The sequence below is a fragment of the Lathyrus oleraceus genome, chromosome 7 (genome assembly GCF_024323335.1).
Source record: "Lathyrus oleraceus cultivar Zhongwan6 chromosome 7, CAAS_Psat_ZW6_1.0, whole genome shotgun sequence".
NCBI classification, from domain to species: domain Eukaryota; kingdom Viridiplantae; phylum Streptophyta; class Magnoliopsida; order Fabales; family Fabaceae; genus Lathyrus; species Lathyrus oleraceus.
The window spans coordinates 61,847,181-61,863,747 of record NC_066585.1 but is presented as its reverse complement, the minus strand read 5'-3'; the positions used below and the strand labels follow the sequence as shown (position 1 = coordinate 61,863,747).

At 39.9% G+C, this 16,567-nt stretch overlaps 1 protein-coding gene across 1 annotated transcript in view; it reads right to left on the bottom strand.

Annotated features, from left to right (window-relative positions):
• The window catches only part of LOC127105569 (serine/threonine-protein kinase BSK7), an 87,715-nt gene extending 71,934 nt beyond the window's left edge, over positions 1–15,781 (bottom strand). The window contains exon 1 of the mRNA XM_051042761.1: positions 15,770–15,781. The gene's annotated coding sequence lies outside the window, so the exon portion shown is untranslated. The remainder of the gene's footprint in view (positions 1–15,769) is intronic.
• Positions 15,782–16,567: the final 786 nt, after the last annotated feature.

The following is a 16,567-nucleotide window of genomic DNA, read 5'->3' as shown; positions in this document are numbered from 1 at the left end:
GCCACGGCGCGGTCAACACGTTTAATGGAGCAGGAGGCACATGTACTTTATCCGCATAGATCTGGCACTTATGACAAGTTCTGGAGTGATGGTGGCAATCAGTTTCCATGGTAGACCAATAATACCCTGACCTCAGAATCTTCTTGGCCATTGTATGTCCACTAGAATGAGTCCCAAAGATACCGTCGTGCATGTCTTCCATAATCTTCTCTGATTCCTTTCTATCCACACAGCGAAGCAAAGTCGAATCATGGTTACGTTTGTACAATATTCCATTACTCAAAAAGAATTTAGCGGAGAACTTCCTCAGAAATTTCCTGTCATTGATGGATGTCCCTTCAGGGTATTCCTGAGCTTCTAAATATCTTTTTATCTCGTGGAACCAAGGCTTCTCTTCTACTTCATCAGCGTTAAGTTCATAACAATATGCTGGTTCGTCTAGTCGTTCAATGGTAATCCGGGGAGCTTCATTGTCCCATCTGACTCTGAACATAGATGACATGGTAGCTAATGCGTCTGCCAACTGGTTCTCCTCTCGTGGAATATGTTCGAATGTGATCTCTTCAAAGTATGGGATTAATGTCAACACCCGTTCTCGATAAGGGATGAGATTCGGATGTTTAGTGTCCCATTCTCCTTTGACCTGACTGATTACCAAGGCTGAGTCTCCGTACACCTTCAAGAACTTGATTCTTAGGTCTATAGCAGCTCTGAGTCCCAAAATACACGCTTCATACTCAGCCATATTGTTGGTACACTCAAAACATAGTCTAGCGGTGAAAGGCGTATGGCCACCCTTGGGGGAAATGATCACGACGCCAATACCGTTGCCCAATGCGTTAGACGATCCATCAAAAACCATAGTCCATCGGGATCCCACTTCGGGTCCTTCATTCGGTCCAGGTTCTTCATAATCAGTAACAAGCATGACATCCTCATCTGGGAACTCAAAATTCATAGACTGATAATCATTCACGGCCTGATGAGCCAAATGATCAGCTAGCACGCTTCCTTTGATTGCTTTTTGGGTGGTATACTGGATATCATACTCTGTTAAAATCATCTGCCATCTTGCTATTCTTCCGGAGAGGGCGGGTTTCTCAAATATGTATTTGATAGGATCCATCTTAGAAATCAACAAAGTGGTGTGATTCAACATATACTGTCTTAGTCGGCGAGCAGCCCAGGCCAAAGCACAGCAAGTTTTCTCGAGCAGTGAGTATCTTGTTTCACAGTCGGTAAACTTTTTGCTAAGGTAGTATATGGCATGCTCTTTTCGACCAGACTCGTCATGTTGCCCCAACACGCACCCCATTGAGTTTTCTAAAACGGTCAAATACATGATTAGAGGTCTTCCCTCAACTGGTGGTACCAGAATCGGAGGTTCTTGGAGGTACTTCTTGATTTTGTCAAAAGCTTCTTGACATTCATCATTCCATATCATCTCTTGATTTTTTCTCAGTAACTTGAAGATGGGTTTGCAAGTAGCGGTCAAATGGGAAATAAACCGGGCAATGTAATTCAAACGTCCCAAGAAACCTCTGACTTCTTTATCCGTACGGGGAACTGGCATTTCTTGAATAGCTCTCACCTTGGCCGGGTCAACCTCAATACCTTTACCACTGACAATAAAGCCCAAGAGTTTACCGGATCTTACTCCAAAGGTGCATTTGTTCGGGTTCAATCTCAACTTGTATTTCTTCAGCCTCTCAAACAGTTTGTATAAATGATCGAGATGTTCTTCTTCAGTATGAGACCTGGCTATCATATCGTCCACATATACTTCTATTTCATGATGGATCATGTCATGGAACAAAACCACCATAGCACGCTGGTACGTTGCTCCTGCGTTCTTTAAACCAAACGGCATTACTTTATAACAGAAGGTGCCCCATTGCGTCACAAACGTAGTCTTCTCCATGTCCTCAGGTGCCATTTTGATCTGGTTATAACCCGAGAATCCATCCATGAAGGAGAATACCTTGTGTTGAGCGGTGTTGTCTACCAGAACATCAATGTGTGGCAGTGGGAAATCATCCTTGGGACTCGCTCTATTCAAATCTCTGTAATCCACACACATTCGCACCTTACCATCCTTCTTTGGCACTGGTACCACATTAGCAACCCATTGAGGATAAGAAGTAACCGCCAGAAAACCAGCATCGAATTGTTTCATGACTTCGGCCTTGATTTTCTCGGACATTTCAGGACGCATGCGACGAACCTTTTGCTTAACAGGACGACAATCTTCCTTCGTCGGCAAACGATGCACTACTATATCGGTATCCAGCCCTGGCATGTCTTCGTAAGACCAAGCAAAAATCTCCACATAGTCATGTAGCATCTGAATCAATCTTTCCTTGATACTGCTTTCCAAGCCTGCTCCTATTTTGACTTCTCTCTTGTCCACCTCGGTACCCAGATTTACAGTCTCAACTGACTCCTCATGCGGCTGTATAGTCCTTTCTTCTTGTAGTAACAGTCTGGCAAGTTCTTCAGGTACTTCACAATCTTCCTCACTTCCATCTTCGGCTCGGTAGATCGGATTTTCAAAGTCATAATGAACAGTAGTAGAACTATTATCAACAGGATCCAGAGTGGATAGGGATCTGCAATTCGTTACGTGCGTGTGTGTAAGAAAACATAGCTTGTTTGAAAGATAATAGGAAAGACAAAGAGCGCAATATTTGAATGCAAAACGTCCATTGATTTATTGAATATAAATATGCTTATGAAAATGACAAAACCCCTAACAAATTAGCCATTGTGCCTCGGGCATAGACACAATGCTTTAAGAAGTTTGATTGTAAAAGAAAATTAAAATTTGCAATTCTAGAATAAACAATAACAATTACTCCTGACTAAAGGAAATCGGGATAATGTCTTCAGTCTTCCAATTGTTGAGTCCGTCACCAATTGTTGGGAAAATCCAGCTATCCAAGTCGCAATCACTATCAGCATCTTCTACAGCATTAATCTGATTTTTGACTATCTTTCCAGAGTTAAACCCCAGGCCAGCTTTATCAGACTTGTACGGTACATTGATCAGTTGACCCCAACCAGCACGATCACCATTTTCAATCGCGGCTTGAGCATCTTTCAGAGAGATCATGACAGGGGGAGCACGAACAACCTTGGGCACAAGGGGAGTTGGCTTAAGGACAGGAATGGGTGGAGGAACTACTTCAAATGACTGAGAAGGAGTCTCAAAGAATTCACCATCCATCTCGACGTATTTGAAGGCTTGCACACTACTGACAATATACTCTTCTTCTCCACATACAGTGACAACCATGCCTGCTATTGGATACTTCAGCTTTTGATGAAGCGACGAAGCTACCGCACCTGCCCCATGGATCCAAGGGCGCCCCAACAAGCAGGAGTAGGCGGGACGAATGTCCATCACGTGAAAGGTAGTGTTGAAGACTTGAGGTCCTATCTTGATAGGGAGAACCACTTCACCATAGACAACACTCTTCGCACCATCGTAAGCACGCACCACAACATCACTAGGTTTCAGTTCAATGCCTTTGTAGTCAAATTTATCGAGTACAGCTTTCGGGAGCACATTCAAGGAAGAGCCGTTGTCGATCAACACGTGAGCCAGGGTGATCCCCTCACACTCGATGGAGATATGCAGAGCTTTATTGTGATTCTTTCCTGCTGGCGTCAGGTCAGCATCGGAAAAGCCTAGGCCATTGTCAACAGTCAAATTAGCAACATAATGTTCGAATTGATCGACGGATGTTTCTTGAGGCACATGAGCGGTCTTCAAGAATTTCATCAATGCATTGGCATGGGATTCAGAGGATAATAACAAGGACAACATTGAGATTTTAGACGGAGTATGCCCCAATTGTTCCACTACATCAAAATCGCTCTTACGGATGATTTTCAGCATCTCTTCCATTTCCTGTTTGGCAACATCTTCAGAAGTAACTTCGACCGATGTCTCTGACTGAGGAGGATTGACTGGTCTTTTTCCTCGAATTTCGGGGGCGGGAGGTGAGATTTCTGGGGAGTAGATCCTTCCACTTCGAGTAACTTTACTAGTCCCCACAATATCATTAGGATTAGCAGAACTACCAACTGCTTTATGCCATGGATGTAAACGTCGCCTCCATAGTTCCACGGAATAGCTTTGCTGGAGGAATATGGCACGGGGCCAGGTGCGGTAATAATCAGGGGAGCCACTTTGGGCTCAGCGGTAATCTTCACAGGCACTCTAGTAGCGGTAATCTTCACTGGAGCTTTGGACCTAGCAATCACAGATACCTCTTCAATAGAGTTGTCCACCTTAGGAACCCTTTCAAATAGAATTGTACGATCATCCATCAGCCGTTGAATGCCGTTCTTCAACTTCAAACAATCATTGGGTCGGAGTACACAGAGATCGCAATCTTCAGCACAACCTGGAAATAAACCAGCTTGCAATAAATTCTTCTTAACGATCAGGAGAGGAGATGCTAAATCAGCAACGTCAGTAACGTGAGAATTGTCGTCCACAACATTAACATTCTGGTCATGATTAGGCATAGGTGCTGTGATGACATTGGGGGTCGCCGGAGGATCAAATTCAATTTCTCCAGCGTCGATCATATCCTGAATCTTGTTCTTCAACAACCAGCAATCATTCGTATCATGCCCGGGGCTATCGGAGTGATAGGCACACCTGGCGTTGGGATTATAACGAGGAGAAGTAGTGTTGGGATTTGCAGGAGGGCCTCTGAGGGTAATCAAATTGGCCTTTAACATACTCTGCAGTGCTTGGGTTAAAGTCATATTGATCTTGGTAAACTGTCTTCTCGACCTGTCTTGTCTGTGTTGGAAGTTCTGAGATGGCGGTGCGGCAATTGTAACTGCCCCAACAGTATGGTCACGATTCTTCTTGTTATGCTTCCTCTCACTGTACACAGCATTTGATTCATTCTTTCCCTGATAGGACTTTTTGGTGCTTGCAGAAGTAGCTGCCTGTATCTTTCCACTTCGAATGCCGCTTTCAACCCGTTCACCTGTCAAGATAAGTTCAGTGAAACCTGACGAGGAACTTCCCAGTAGATGGCTGTAGAATGGGCCAGTCAGTGTACCCATGAACATGTCCACTAACTCTCGATCAGTCATAGGGGGTTTGACTCTGCCAGCCAAATCTCTCCACTTTTGAGCATATTCTTTGAAACTTTCTTTAGAGCCCATAGTCATATTTTGTAGCTGTAGCCGAGTAGGCGCTAACTCAGAATTATACTGGTAGTGCTTGTAGAAAGCTGTTGCTAAATCAGTCCATGTGCGGATGTTAGAGCTCTCAAGCTGATAATACCACTCTAACTGTGTGCCAGACAGACTCTCTTGGAAGAAATGGATCCACAGTTTCTTATCAGTAGTGTGCGGCTGAATCTTTCTCACATAAGCCCTTAGATGCATCTGAGGACAAGAGGCACCATCATACTTAGTGAAAATGGGAACCTTGAATTTGCGGGGAATGACCACATCAGAGACCAGACCCAAGTTTTCGAAATCCAGACCGGGCACTTTCTGCCCCTCCATAGCTAGCATACGTTCTTCCAGCAACTTGTACTTATCATCCTTCGGAGAGTACTGTTCATGTTCATAATCTTCATCGTCGTCCTCAGAATTGACGAGATTAGGATTCTCATCTTCCGAATCATTCTCGGTCTCTTCTTCTGAATCCTTCGGAATTCTAATCTTGACTCCTGTAACCTGTCCCTTAAGCCTTCTCCCCGGGTTGATGTAACCCACAGGTTTCTGGTCCTTCTTCTTCTCCATCAAAAGAGCTTTCAGTTCTTCCTGCCCCTTAGATAAGCTCAGCATCATTTCCTGGAATTGAGCATTCTGGGCCTGGAGATCTTTGACAGTTTGTTCGAGAGCCATTGTTCAATCTGTTTGAATCTGCTGGAATCTGTTGGAATCTGTTGGAATCTGTTGGAATCTGTTGGAATCTGTTTGATAGGAAAATCGTGAGAACACTGATCCTTTAGAATACCTGTTATGCGATGCAATGCAATGTATGAAATGTTTTCAAGGACTTTCGGGATTTAACTTTGCATAAACTAACAAAAAGAGCTTTTTTTTTTTCTTTTCTCTTTTGTTTTTGCTTTTGTTTTTGTTTTTTCTGTTTTTTTTTAGCAGAGTTAAATCCCTAAATCCTTGAAATGGTTAGTACAATGCCATGATGTTATGATGTTATGTTGTTATGATGTCATGTTGTTAGATAAATAACAAGCACAAGCAAGTCACACAACAATCATTCCTAGGTTTTAAGGCTTGCGTGAGTTCCATAGGTAAATACCCTCCCCACTGAAGTTTGGTTGGTTCAACCTGTCTTAGAATAGTAACCGGGTTCTAGAAGGATCTCAAATCATTGACCTTTCCTTAAGTCCACTTCAGTGCAACACCAAGTGGTTGACCGAAGCTTCCCTAAAGTCCAATCTCAAAGAGTGTAGTATCGAGTCTCAACCAACTCCAGTCGGAACCGAAGCCAGTTATCTCACTACTTTCTAATGGCCAGGATGAGTCAATTAGGGTTCTAAAGGTCTGGTTAATGCTTTTATGACACCACGCGAATGCCAAATATTTCCTCAACTAACATGAGGAACATCAGGACATCCAAAGTGCCACATTAACCGTAGCCATCATTTTGACCATTCCAGTATACGCCGGACAGTCGCGATGATCTCTTGCTACTTACCTAAGGTACACTAGATCCGGGTGTAGGATCTTTCACTCAAGCATAACATACCCAAGCAATCCCTTAAAAATAAATCAGACAAATTGAATAAGTGATCTTGTTTTTAAGGTAACCTCTCTTTTTAAATATTTAGGCTCCCCAGCAGAGTCGCCAGTTCTGTCATACGGTGAACTGGACTTTTTGTGTTTTTTATCGCAATGTCGCGGTTAGCAAGAGTCGCCACCGACTTTTCTTTTATCCAATAAGGAAAGGTGGAAAAGAACAGGAAAGACCTTAATTTAGATTTTGGGTTCGGGAGGTACATTATACAAAGGGAAGGTGTTAGCACCCTTTGTATCCATGGTTATCCATGGGCTCTTAATTGCTCGATCACTTATATTATTTTTGTCTGAAAAAAAGTGTTTGTGAATTGTTTGGAAAATTGTTTTTGGAAAGAGAATTTAACTTTGTAATGATTCTTGTATGAATATATACAAAGTAGTTATCTCGTTTAGTTTTGGAAATTGTTTAGAAAAATATAACTCGGTAATGATTCTAGTATGAATGTATACCAAGTGGTGATTTTCTGAAGGTATTTTGAAAGGTGTGAGGTGTGAAAAAATGTTTTAGGTTGTGAGCCAGCAATTAAGAGTTATACCGACCCAAGGTCTTTATGAGTATTTCCTATCCTTATGAGGGTAAAACTGTCCTTATTATTGAGAAATAAGTAGTTTTATCCTTTGGATGTAAAAGGGTCATCGTAGGGTCATCGATTGGTCATTGAAGGCAACAGTTACGAGGATACCTTAGCATTCGAAGGGACTATCATCTTTTAACCGTAGGCAACATCGGAGGGTCATCGAGGGACAAAGTTGTATATTCGAAGGCAACATCCGAGGGACTATAATTTATTTTATGATGATTTAACCGAAGGGTCTTTGCTAAGGGTATCCCCACGTTCGCGGGACATGACCGTAATATCGTAATCGTAAGGCAACAAAGAGAGGTCCAAGATCACTTATTCAAAGGCAAAGTTTTACAATTAATTATATAATTAGGATGAAACTCCACATTAAAATTATTAAAAATAATATATTAAAAAATTAATACATTAGAAATTAATACATTAAAAATTAATTTAGGGTGAAACTCCACAAGGGTATCCCACAAATAAAGTGGAATACCTAGCCAATAACCTTTTCCTGGGATATGTGAACCTTTACGAAACTCAAAAAAAGAAACATGTCAGAACACCAAATCCGGGTGCAATCGAAGATTACACCGGAGAAATATCACAACAATAAATAGGATAGGATAAATAATGCATGGCTATGATAAAAACATAAAAAAAACAGACTAGAAGAATCAGGTACTGTCTCGTTCGCCTCTGCCTCGCCTAGCGAAGGCCACGGATTTTGAATTTGAAAACAGCCCCATGTTAGGAACTTTGAATTTTATGGCATTTTATCACAGGAATAACATGGTCAAACATTCAGGGTATTCAGGCATATTTAAATTCCCATACGAAAGCAAATTATATATCAACATTTAATCATGATGCATTATATATGTAGATATGGCCAATTGAAAGTATAAACAATAGAGATACGCAAAACCTGTTTGCCAATTCAAGGTTGAAGGGATTGACCACTTGTGGTATCGGAATAAGTTAGGCAGCGGGAATTGGACGGCGATGGCTTCGGTGCAGATGGGCTGCCTTCAGGGTTTCTTTACTCTGAATTCTCCGGGTAGGCAGGGTTCCTATGCCAAAGTTTCTATCCGTCCTTCTCTGTTCTCTCTCTTTCTTTTTCCTCAAGGTTTTGTTCCAAGGAAACCTCAGAGTGTTTTGCTTCTCTTCCTTCTTTCTCCAGTGAATCTCCCAGTGTAAACTCCAAGTGTAACTCCAAGTCTGAAACTTCAGTATTTATAGACTAATTTCGTGGGTAATGGGCTTGGAATGAGGGAGACCCAAGTCCAAAATAATTTGTTATATTTTATTTATTTATTTATTTTAATTATTTAATTAATTAATTAATTAATTAATTAATTAATTTTTTTTTTTTTTTTTTTTTTTTTAGGAAAAATGATGGGTAATTTTTGGGGTATGACAGAAGTTATTTGCTAAACTATCCAAGTGTGAATTTTGGTTAGAAGAGGTAAGTTTTCTTGGTCATGTGATTTCAAGAGGTGGTGTTGCTGTTGATCCTTCTAAGATAGAAGCGGTATCTAAGTGGGAAGCTCCGAAGTCTGTTGCTGAGATTCGAAGTTTCCTTGGTTTGGCTGGTTATTATAGGAAGTTCATTGAAGGATTTTCTAAGTTGGCGTTACCATTGACGATGTTGACTAGGAAGGGGCAAGCGTTTGTTTGGGACTCAAAATGTGAAGAAGGTTTCCAAGAGTTAAAGAGAAGGTTAACTACTGCTCCTATTCTGATATTACCGAGTTCGTCGGAATCATTTGAAGTTTACTGTGATGCTTCATTGTTGGGTTTGGGTGGCGTGTTGATGCAGAATAAGCAGGTTATAGCTTATGCTTCAAGACAGCTGAGGGTTCATGAGAGGAACTATCCGACGCATGATTTAGAGTTGGCAGCTGTGGTGTTTGTTCTGAAGTTATGGAGGCATTACTTGTACGGGTCAAGATTTGAGGTTTTCAGTGACCATAAAAGTTTAAAGTATTTGTTTGATCAGAAAGAGCTGAATATGAGACAGAGAAGATGGTTAGAGTTTCTGAAGGATTATGACTTTGGTTTGAATTACCATCCGGGTAAAGCAAACGTAGTGGCTGATGCATTGAGTCGGAAATCATTACATATGTCTATGCTAATGGTTAAGGAATTGGATTTAATTGAGCAGTTTAGAGACTTGAGTTTGGTGTGTGAGAGTACTCACAATAGTGTTAAATTGGGAATGTTGAAGCTAACAAGTGGTATTCTGGATGAGATCAGAGAGGGTCAGAAATCCGATGTGCTTTTGGTTGATAAGTTGACTCTAGTGAATCAAGGTCAAGGTGGCGAATTCAGAGTTGATGAGAATGGTGTTTTGAAATTTGGTAGTCGGGTGTGTATTCCGGATGTTACCAAACTTAAGAAGAGTATTCTTGAAGAAGGACATCGTAGTGGGTTGAGTATTCATCCTGGAGCTACGAAGATGTATCATGATTTGAAAAAGTTATTTTGGTGGCCGGGAATGAAAAGAGAAATTGCGAGTTTTGTTTATTCTTGTTTGACTTGTCAGAAGTCAAAGGTCGAGCATCAGAAGCCGTCTGGGCTAATGCAACCGTTGGCTATTCCAGAGTGGAAGTGGGATAGTATCAATATGGATTTTGTCTCTGGTTTACCGAGAACAATTAAGAATTTTGAAGCTATTTGGGTGATTGTTGACAGATTGACAAAGTCGACTCATTTCATTCCGATCAGAATGGACTATCCGTTAGAGAAATTAGCTGAGTTGTATATTGAGAAAATTGTAAGTTTACATGGTATTCCGTCGAGTATTGTTTCGGACAGAGATCCTAGATTTACATCGAAGTTCTGGGAAGGTTTGCAGAAGGCTTTGGGAACTAAGCTGAGATTGAGTTCTGCATATCACCCGCAGACTGATGGTCAGACTGAGAGGACGATTCAGTCATTAGAGGATCTTTTGAGAGCTTGTGTTTTGGAAAAGGGAGGTGCTTGGGATTGTTATTTACCTTTGATTGAGTTTACCTACAACAATAGTTTTCATTCGAGCATTGGTATGGCGCCGTTTGAAGCTTTGTATGGTAGGAGATGTCGGACACCTTTATGTTGGTATGAGTCCGGTGAGAGTGCTGTGGTTGGACCGGAGATTGTTCAACAAACTACGGAAAAGATTAAGATGATTCAGGATAAGATGAGAATTGCTCAGAGTCGTCAGAAGAGTTATCATGACAAGAGGAGGAAATCACTTGAGTTCCGATAGGGAGATCACGTGTTTCTTCGTGTTACTCCGATAACTGGGGTTGGTCGAGCTTTGAAGTCAAAGAAGTTGACACCTCGATTTATTGGTCCTTATCAGATTTTGGAGAGGATAGGAGAGGTAGCCTATCGTATCGCTTCCCCGAACGTATAGCTTTTTACGGAAATTGAATCGGAGGTCCGGAAGTCCTCCAACGGCGGAAAATGCGGAGAACTCTGCATTCTGCCTTGTGTTAGCGCAGGAACTGCTGTTTTGTCTGCGTTAACTGGTTAACCCAGGGCGTTAACCGGTTAACACTGTTATACTTTGTGAAAATGTGCTGTTTTGCCTGCGTTAACCGGTTAACCCAGGGCGTTAACCGGTTAACACTGTTGCGTTTTGCCAGAAAGTGTATTTTGTCCTGCGTTAACCGGTTAACCCAGGGCGTTAACCGGTTAACACTGTTGGAAATTGGAAAAATTGATATTTTAATGTTGTGAACATAATTGATGATTGGCCTATTATCGTTAATATTGATGAGTAACTTTGTTGAGTTTATGTTATGAAGTGTTGATACAAATATGTTGATAAGTTGTGTTAAAGTTGTTGAAAATACTGAGTTGTAGGCTTGGTGAGCCAAAGTTGATTATAAGTTGATTTTGTTGAGAACATTGTTGTATTGCTATTATTATTATGTTGTCGACAGTTAAAGTCGTGTATGCCATGTATATTCATATGCATTAAGTCGGAGCTTTGCTCACACCACGTTGGCCTGGATTGGCAAAATTTTAAGTTGAAAGTTGAAGGCTTATGCCTTGATGCCCAATAAAATGGCAATGATTTTAAGTTGGGAGTTTTACTCCGAATGGTACCACATGCATGACGAGTCGAGTCTCATTTGAGTTGCATTTTATGTTGTTATTGAGTATGATATTGGAGTTGATGTGCCGTTACTGAATGTGTAAATCTGATTTGGGTGATGAAACGTGTTAAATTACTTAGCATTACATAATGATTTATAATGCTTATTATATTGATTGAAGAACTCACCCTTACAACTATTTTTCAGGTAACGAGTAGTGATGGAGTAGAAGCTAGTGCTTGGAGTCTAGTGTAGTCTCCGTAGTGGGTCATGCTCTGATAGATGTAACATCGGGACGGGATGTTTTAATTGTTGAATAATTTTTCATGCAATCTGTTATCTGTTTGGAATGGTTGATTTAATTTTATCCGCTGCGAACTATGCAAAAAATGTTATTTTGAATTAAATAATGAGCATGACTGAATTTTATGGCGAAACGTGTGAAGTGTTGTGTGACACCCTTGGTGCATAATTACTCTGATATATAATTGTATTTGTTGTTTTAATTAAATATTAGGGGTATTTTAGAAGGGTGTTACACTGGTGCTGGTGCTTCTTCTGGTGCTGCTGAAGAAGATGATGATGATGATGAGGCTACCGGTTCTGAAGCCGGTAGTGATGAGGGTTATGAGTCCTTGGAGGGCTAAGTTTATTTTATTTTTTTTCCTTGGAGCAGCCAGCGAAGGGTGTAGCGAACACGTCCAGACTTGGTCAAAAGCGCAGCCAGCACTCATTCGCTAGGCGAGCCATTAGCGAGCTCCCAGCGAGCAATTCCAGTAGCAAAACCTCCTAAGCTCGCTGGAGCGAAGGGTGAAGCGTGGGCTTCGCCTAGCGAAGGTTTTGTTCGCCTAGCGAACATGCCAATCTGGAAAAGGACATTTCTTTGGGCGCAGGTGCCTCAGGTGCCTCATTTTGGGGCTCGCTAGGCGAGCCATTCTGCTCGCCTAGCGAGCTTGACAACTCAGTAGCAGCACTATAAGTAGCAAGGGCTACTTTTTGGAGCCATACTTTACACCTCCATACTTTTGTACTTTTGAGATATTTTTCCAGCATTGCTCTAGAGATACTTTGTGACCTAGAAATCATTTCTCTTCATCTCTTAACAATCTTTCACAAAAAGAAGATGGATTCCCATCCAATCTCGATTATTCGACTCGGATGTTGATCAACCTTCTTCCGAAACTTGTTGACCAAGCTACCATGAAAATGAGTAGCTAAGTTCTTCATTTTGTCAAGGTTAGATGTAGATGATCATTAGCTTTGTGTGTAAATGGGATGATCTTCATTTGTAAACTCTTTAATGGTGAATATATGGTGAAAACTTTGTTTTATTGAAAACTCTTTGTGTTGGTTTATGATCGAGAGATGTTTACCAACTCTTTACCTAGGTTTTCATCCAATCTTGTTTGTTAGCTAGAGATAGTAATGAATGATTTTGTTCACCATAAGGTTGAACCAAAAAGTTATCATTTTGATAGATTGTGTTAGAGATAAACAATGGATCAAAATGGGAAAACTCACAATGTGTGTTAGAGATAAACACATTGGGAGGACTTTGTGAAATAGTTTATCATCTAAAGGAGTTTATAAGTTTTGTTGATCGAACATATACATGCAAAGTGATCGTCGAACCCTAACTTTGGCAATATTTCTCAAATATTAAAACCAAATCTTTTACCGCATTTTATCACACTTTTATGCAAGATACCGTGACTAAAACCAAAAACCCCCCTGTTACTATGAGTTAAGAATTGAAACAACTGTCGAACGACGGCGATATCTCACAATCCCTGTGGAGACGATAACAAAAACCCGACACTTAAAACCACAATCAACAGGAGGACTAAGAGATCACTCTCTTAGATGTTTGGTTGTATTAATCTTTCAAGATTAGTGGATTAAGTCCTTTTTGAAGGCAAAATCACCTTGGCCGGGTGGACTGGAGTAGCTTTGTGTTATAAGCGAACCAGGATAAAATTTTGTGCGTTCTTACTTTCGAAAAAGCTTTTATTTTCTAAAACAATTCAAACCCCCCTTTCTTGTTTTTCTCACCTTCACGGACCATGTCTAATAGGGTTCGATTTATTCTCTTAGATACACCACTCCATTGGGGTGTTCCAGGAGGAGTAAGTTAGGATAGGATCCCACACTCTTTCAGATGGTCATCAAACTCTAGGCTTAAATACTCACCAGCTCGATGTGATCGAAGAGTTTTAATATTCTTACCTAGTTGGTTTTGTACTTAATTCTTAGATTCCTTGAACTTTTCAAAGGACTCTGATTTGTGTTTCATTAAATACACATAACCATATCTACTAAAATCATCAGTAAATGTGATAAAGTACTGAAAACCTCTTTTGGCTGGTATGTTCGGTGGTCCACATACATCAGTATGCATGAGGGCCAAAAGATCATTAGCTCTTTCACCTTTTCCTGTGAATGGAGACTTTGTCATCTTTCCAATTAACCAAGATTTGCATGTCTCATATGATTCATAATCAAAAGAGTCCAAGAGTCCATCTTTATGGAGTTTGGAAATGCGTTTCTCATTTATGTGGCATAATCGACAATGCCAAAGGTAAGTTGGATTTAACTCATTAGGTTTCATCCTTTTAGTATTAATGTTATAAGTAGGCATTTCAAGATTAATGACATATAGTCCATTGTTCATTTGTGCAGTAGCATAGAATATATCATTTAAATAAATTGAGCAACAATTGTTCTTTATTATAAATGAAAAACCAAACTTGTCCAAATAAGAAACGAAAATAATATTCCTGCTAATTGCAGGTACATGATAACAGTTCTCTAACTGAATTATTAAACCACTAGGTAAAGTCAATACATAAGTTCCTACGGCTAAAGTAACAACCTTTGCTCCATTGCCAACTCGTAGGTCAACTTCACCTTTTGCCAAATCTCTACTCCTTTTTAGCCCCTGCACATTGGTATAAATGTGAGAACCGCATCCAGTATCTAATACCCATGATGCAGAAGTAGATAAATTAATTTCAATAACAAAAATACCTGAAGTTGAAGTCTCTACTCCATTCTTCTTATCTTCCAAGTACTTTGGGCAGTTTCTCTTCCAGTGTCCGGTCTTACCGCAATGGAAGCAGGTGCATTCCTTTGTTATGCCTCCACTAGGCTTCAAAGCAGCAACAGTGGGTTTGGGTTTGGCAACTTCCTTGCATTTCCCTTTATCACCCTGCTTGGTGGGTCTTTTGTTCTGTCTCTTTCCATTTCCGATCATCAGAATGGACTTCCCTTTTGACTTCAGATTCTGCTCAGCAGTTCTTAACATGGCTAGCAGTTCAGGAAGAGATTTGTCCATATCATTCATATTGAAATTTAGGACAAATTGACTGAATCTATCTGGCAAAGATTGCAAGATCAAATCAGTCGCAAGTTCCTTTTCGAGGGGAAAACCCAACCTCTCAAGGTTTTCCACATACCCAATCATCTTGAGCACATGGGGACATACAGGGGCTCCCTCAGCTAACTTGCCTTGAAAAAGGGCTTTTAAAACTTCAAACCTTTCATGCCTTGCTTGCTCTTGATAGAGCATCTTCAGGTGTTCGATCATATCGAACGCTGCCATGTTCTTATGTTGCTTTTACAACTCTGAGTTCATGGTAGCTAGCATGAGACAAGTAGTTTCATCGGCATCATGGGCATGCTTCTTATAAGCATCTCTTTCTGCCTTAGGTGCGGAACTAGGAGGTTCCTCTTCAGGAACAGGTTTCTCCAAGACATTCAACTTTCTATCATGTTTGAGGACAATCCTCAGATTTCGGTGTCAATCTAGAAAATTTGTCCCAGACAATTTTTCCTTGTCAATGGTTGATCGCAAAATGTTGTTAGAGGTGTTTGTTGTCATGGTAATTTACATGAAAATAATGAAAATATAAGTATCAATAACATATTTAATTAGGAATTTAATTAAATATGCTCCCACTATTTTACTCAAAACAAATGACCCTCACCATTTGATTCGGAAAATCCCGTTGAAAGATTTTCTAATGGGTCGAGATCCACATTTCACTTTATTTTAAGTCCGCGTAGGCGGATTACACAAAACTAGGTTATTTAGGTAGGAAATCCTTCCAATTGTATCTAATATAACTCTCGAATATTTTAGTTGGGTGAATATTTTAGTTAGGTAGGAACTCCTTCCAATTGTACGACGGCGAACCACTGCCCTCAATATTATTGTTTTCGAATTCTAAATGGGAAATATAATCACATAATCAACAATCATTCTCATAGAAGTAACAACATAAACAATAAGACAACTCAATAACTTACCATCAATGTCAGTCTCTGGAACCTGAACACCACCACCACCACCACCTTGTTCACTACCCCAATAACATGTTGAATACTTTAAGAAGTTACAATCCATGCCAACCTATAACACATTGGAAGAAAAAGAAACTTGTAAGTCCAAAATTCTCAAATTTATCACAAAGTCAATCCCTTTTCCTTAAAATCTAGGAAGACACTTTCATAACTTAAAATCATTGCTCCTTCGACCTAGAGAAACTTTCAATTTAACATGTACCATTACCTAATACCCATTCCCCACAGAATTTCATGAAAATATGATTCACATGGATTCTATTACCAAATTTGGATTATTTTTTTCCAATACCCAACACAATTCACATCAATTAACAAAAATAATTATAAAAAATAATCACAATAATCCACACAGAAGCTAGTTTGAACAGACCTACTAAAAAGAAAATACAGAAAACAAATAATCACCGACCAAATAAGCAGAATATTCAACCAACACATAGCAAAATCAAACTTTTCTTTTCATTTCAGTGGCGAATCTGTGCAGTATTGTGTCAATTTAATTCAAAGTTTTTCTTCAAATTGCTAAAATGGAACAATCAAATCAACAATAAAACAAACTTTGAACCAATAATTACAGAAAAAAAAACAAATTAAAAAAATGCATTAAAAGAACATAAAATCAACTAATAAATCAAAACAAGTAAATGAAAAAAATCAAAGATCATAGAGAAAAAGAGAGAGCAATTGAAGAAGAAGAAAAGGGATAAGAAAAGAAGCATTAACCTTAGAGAAAAAAGGGAT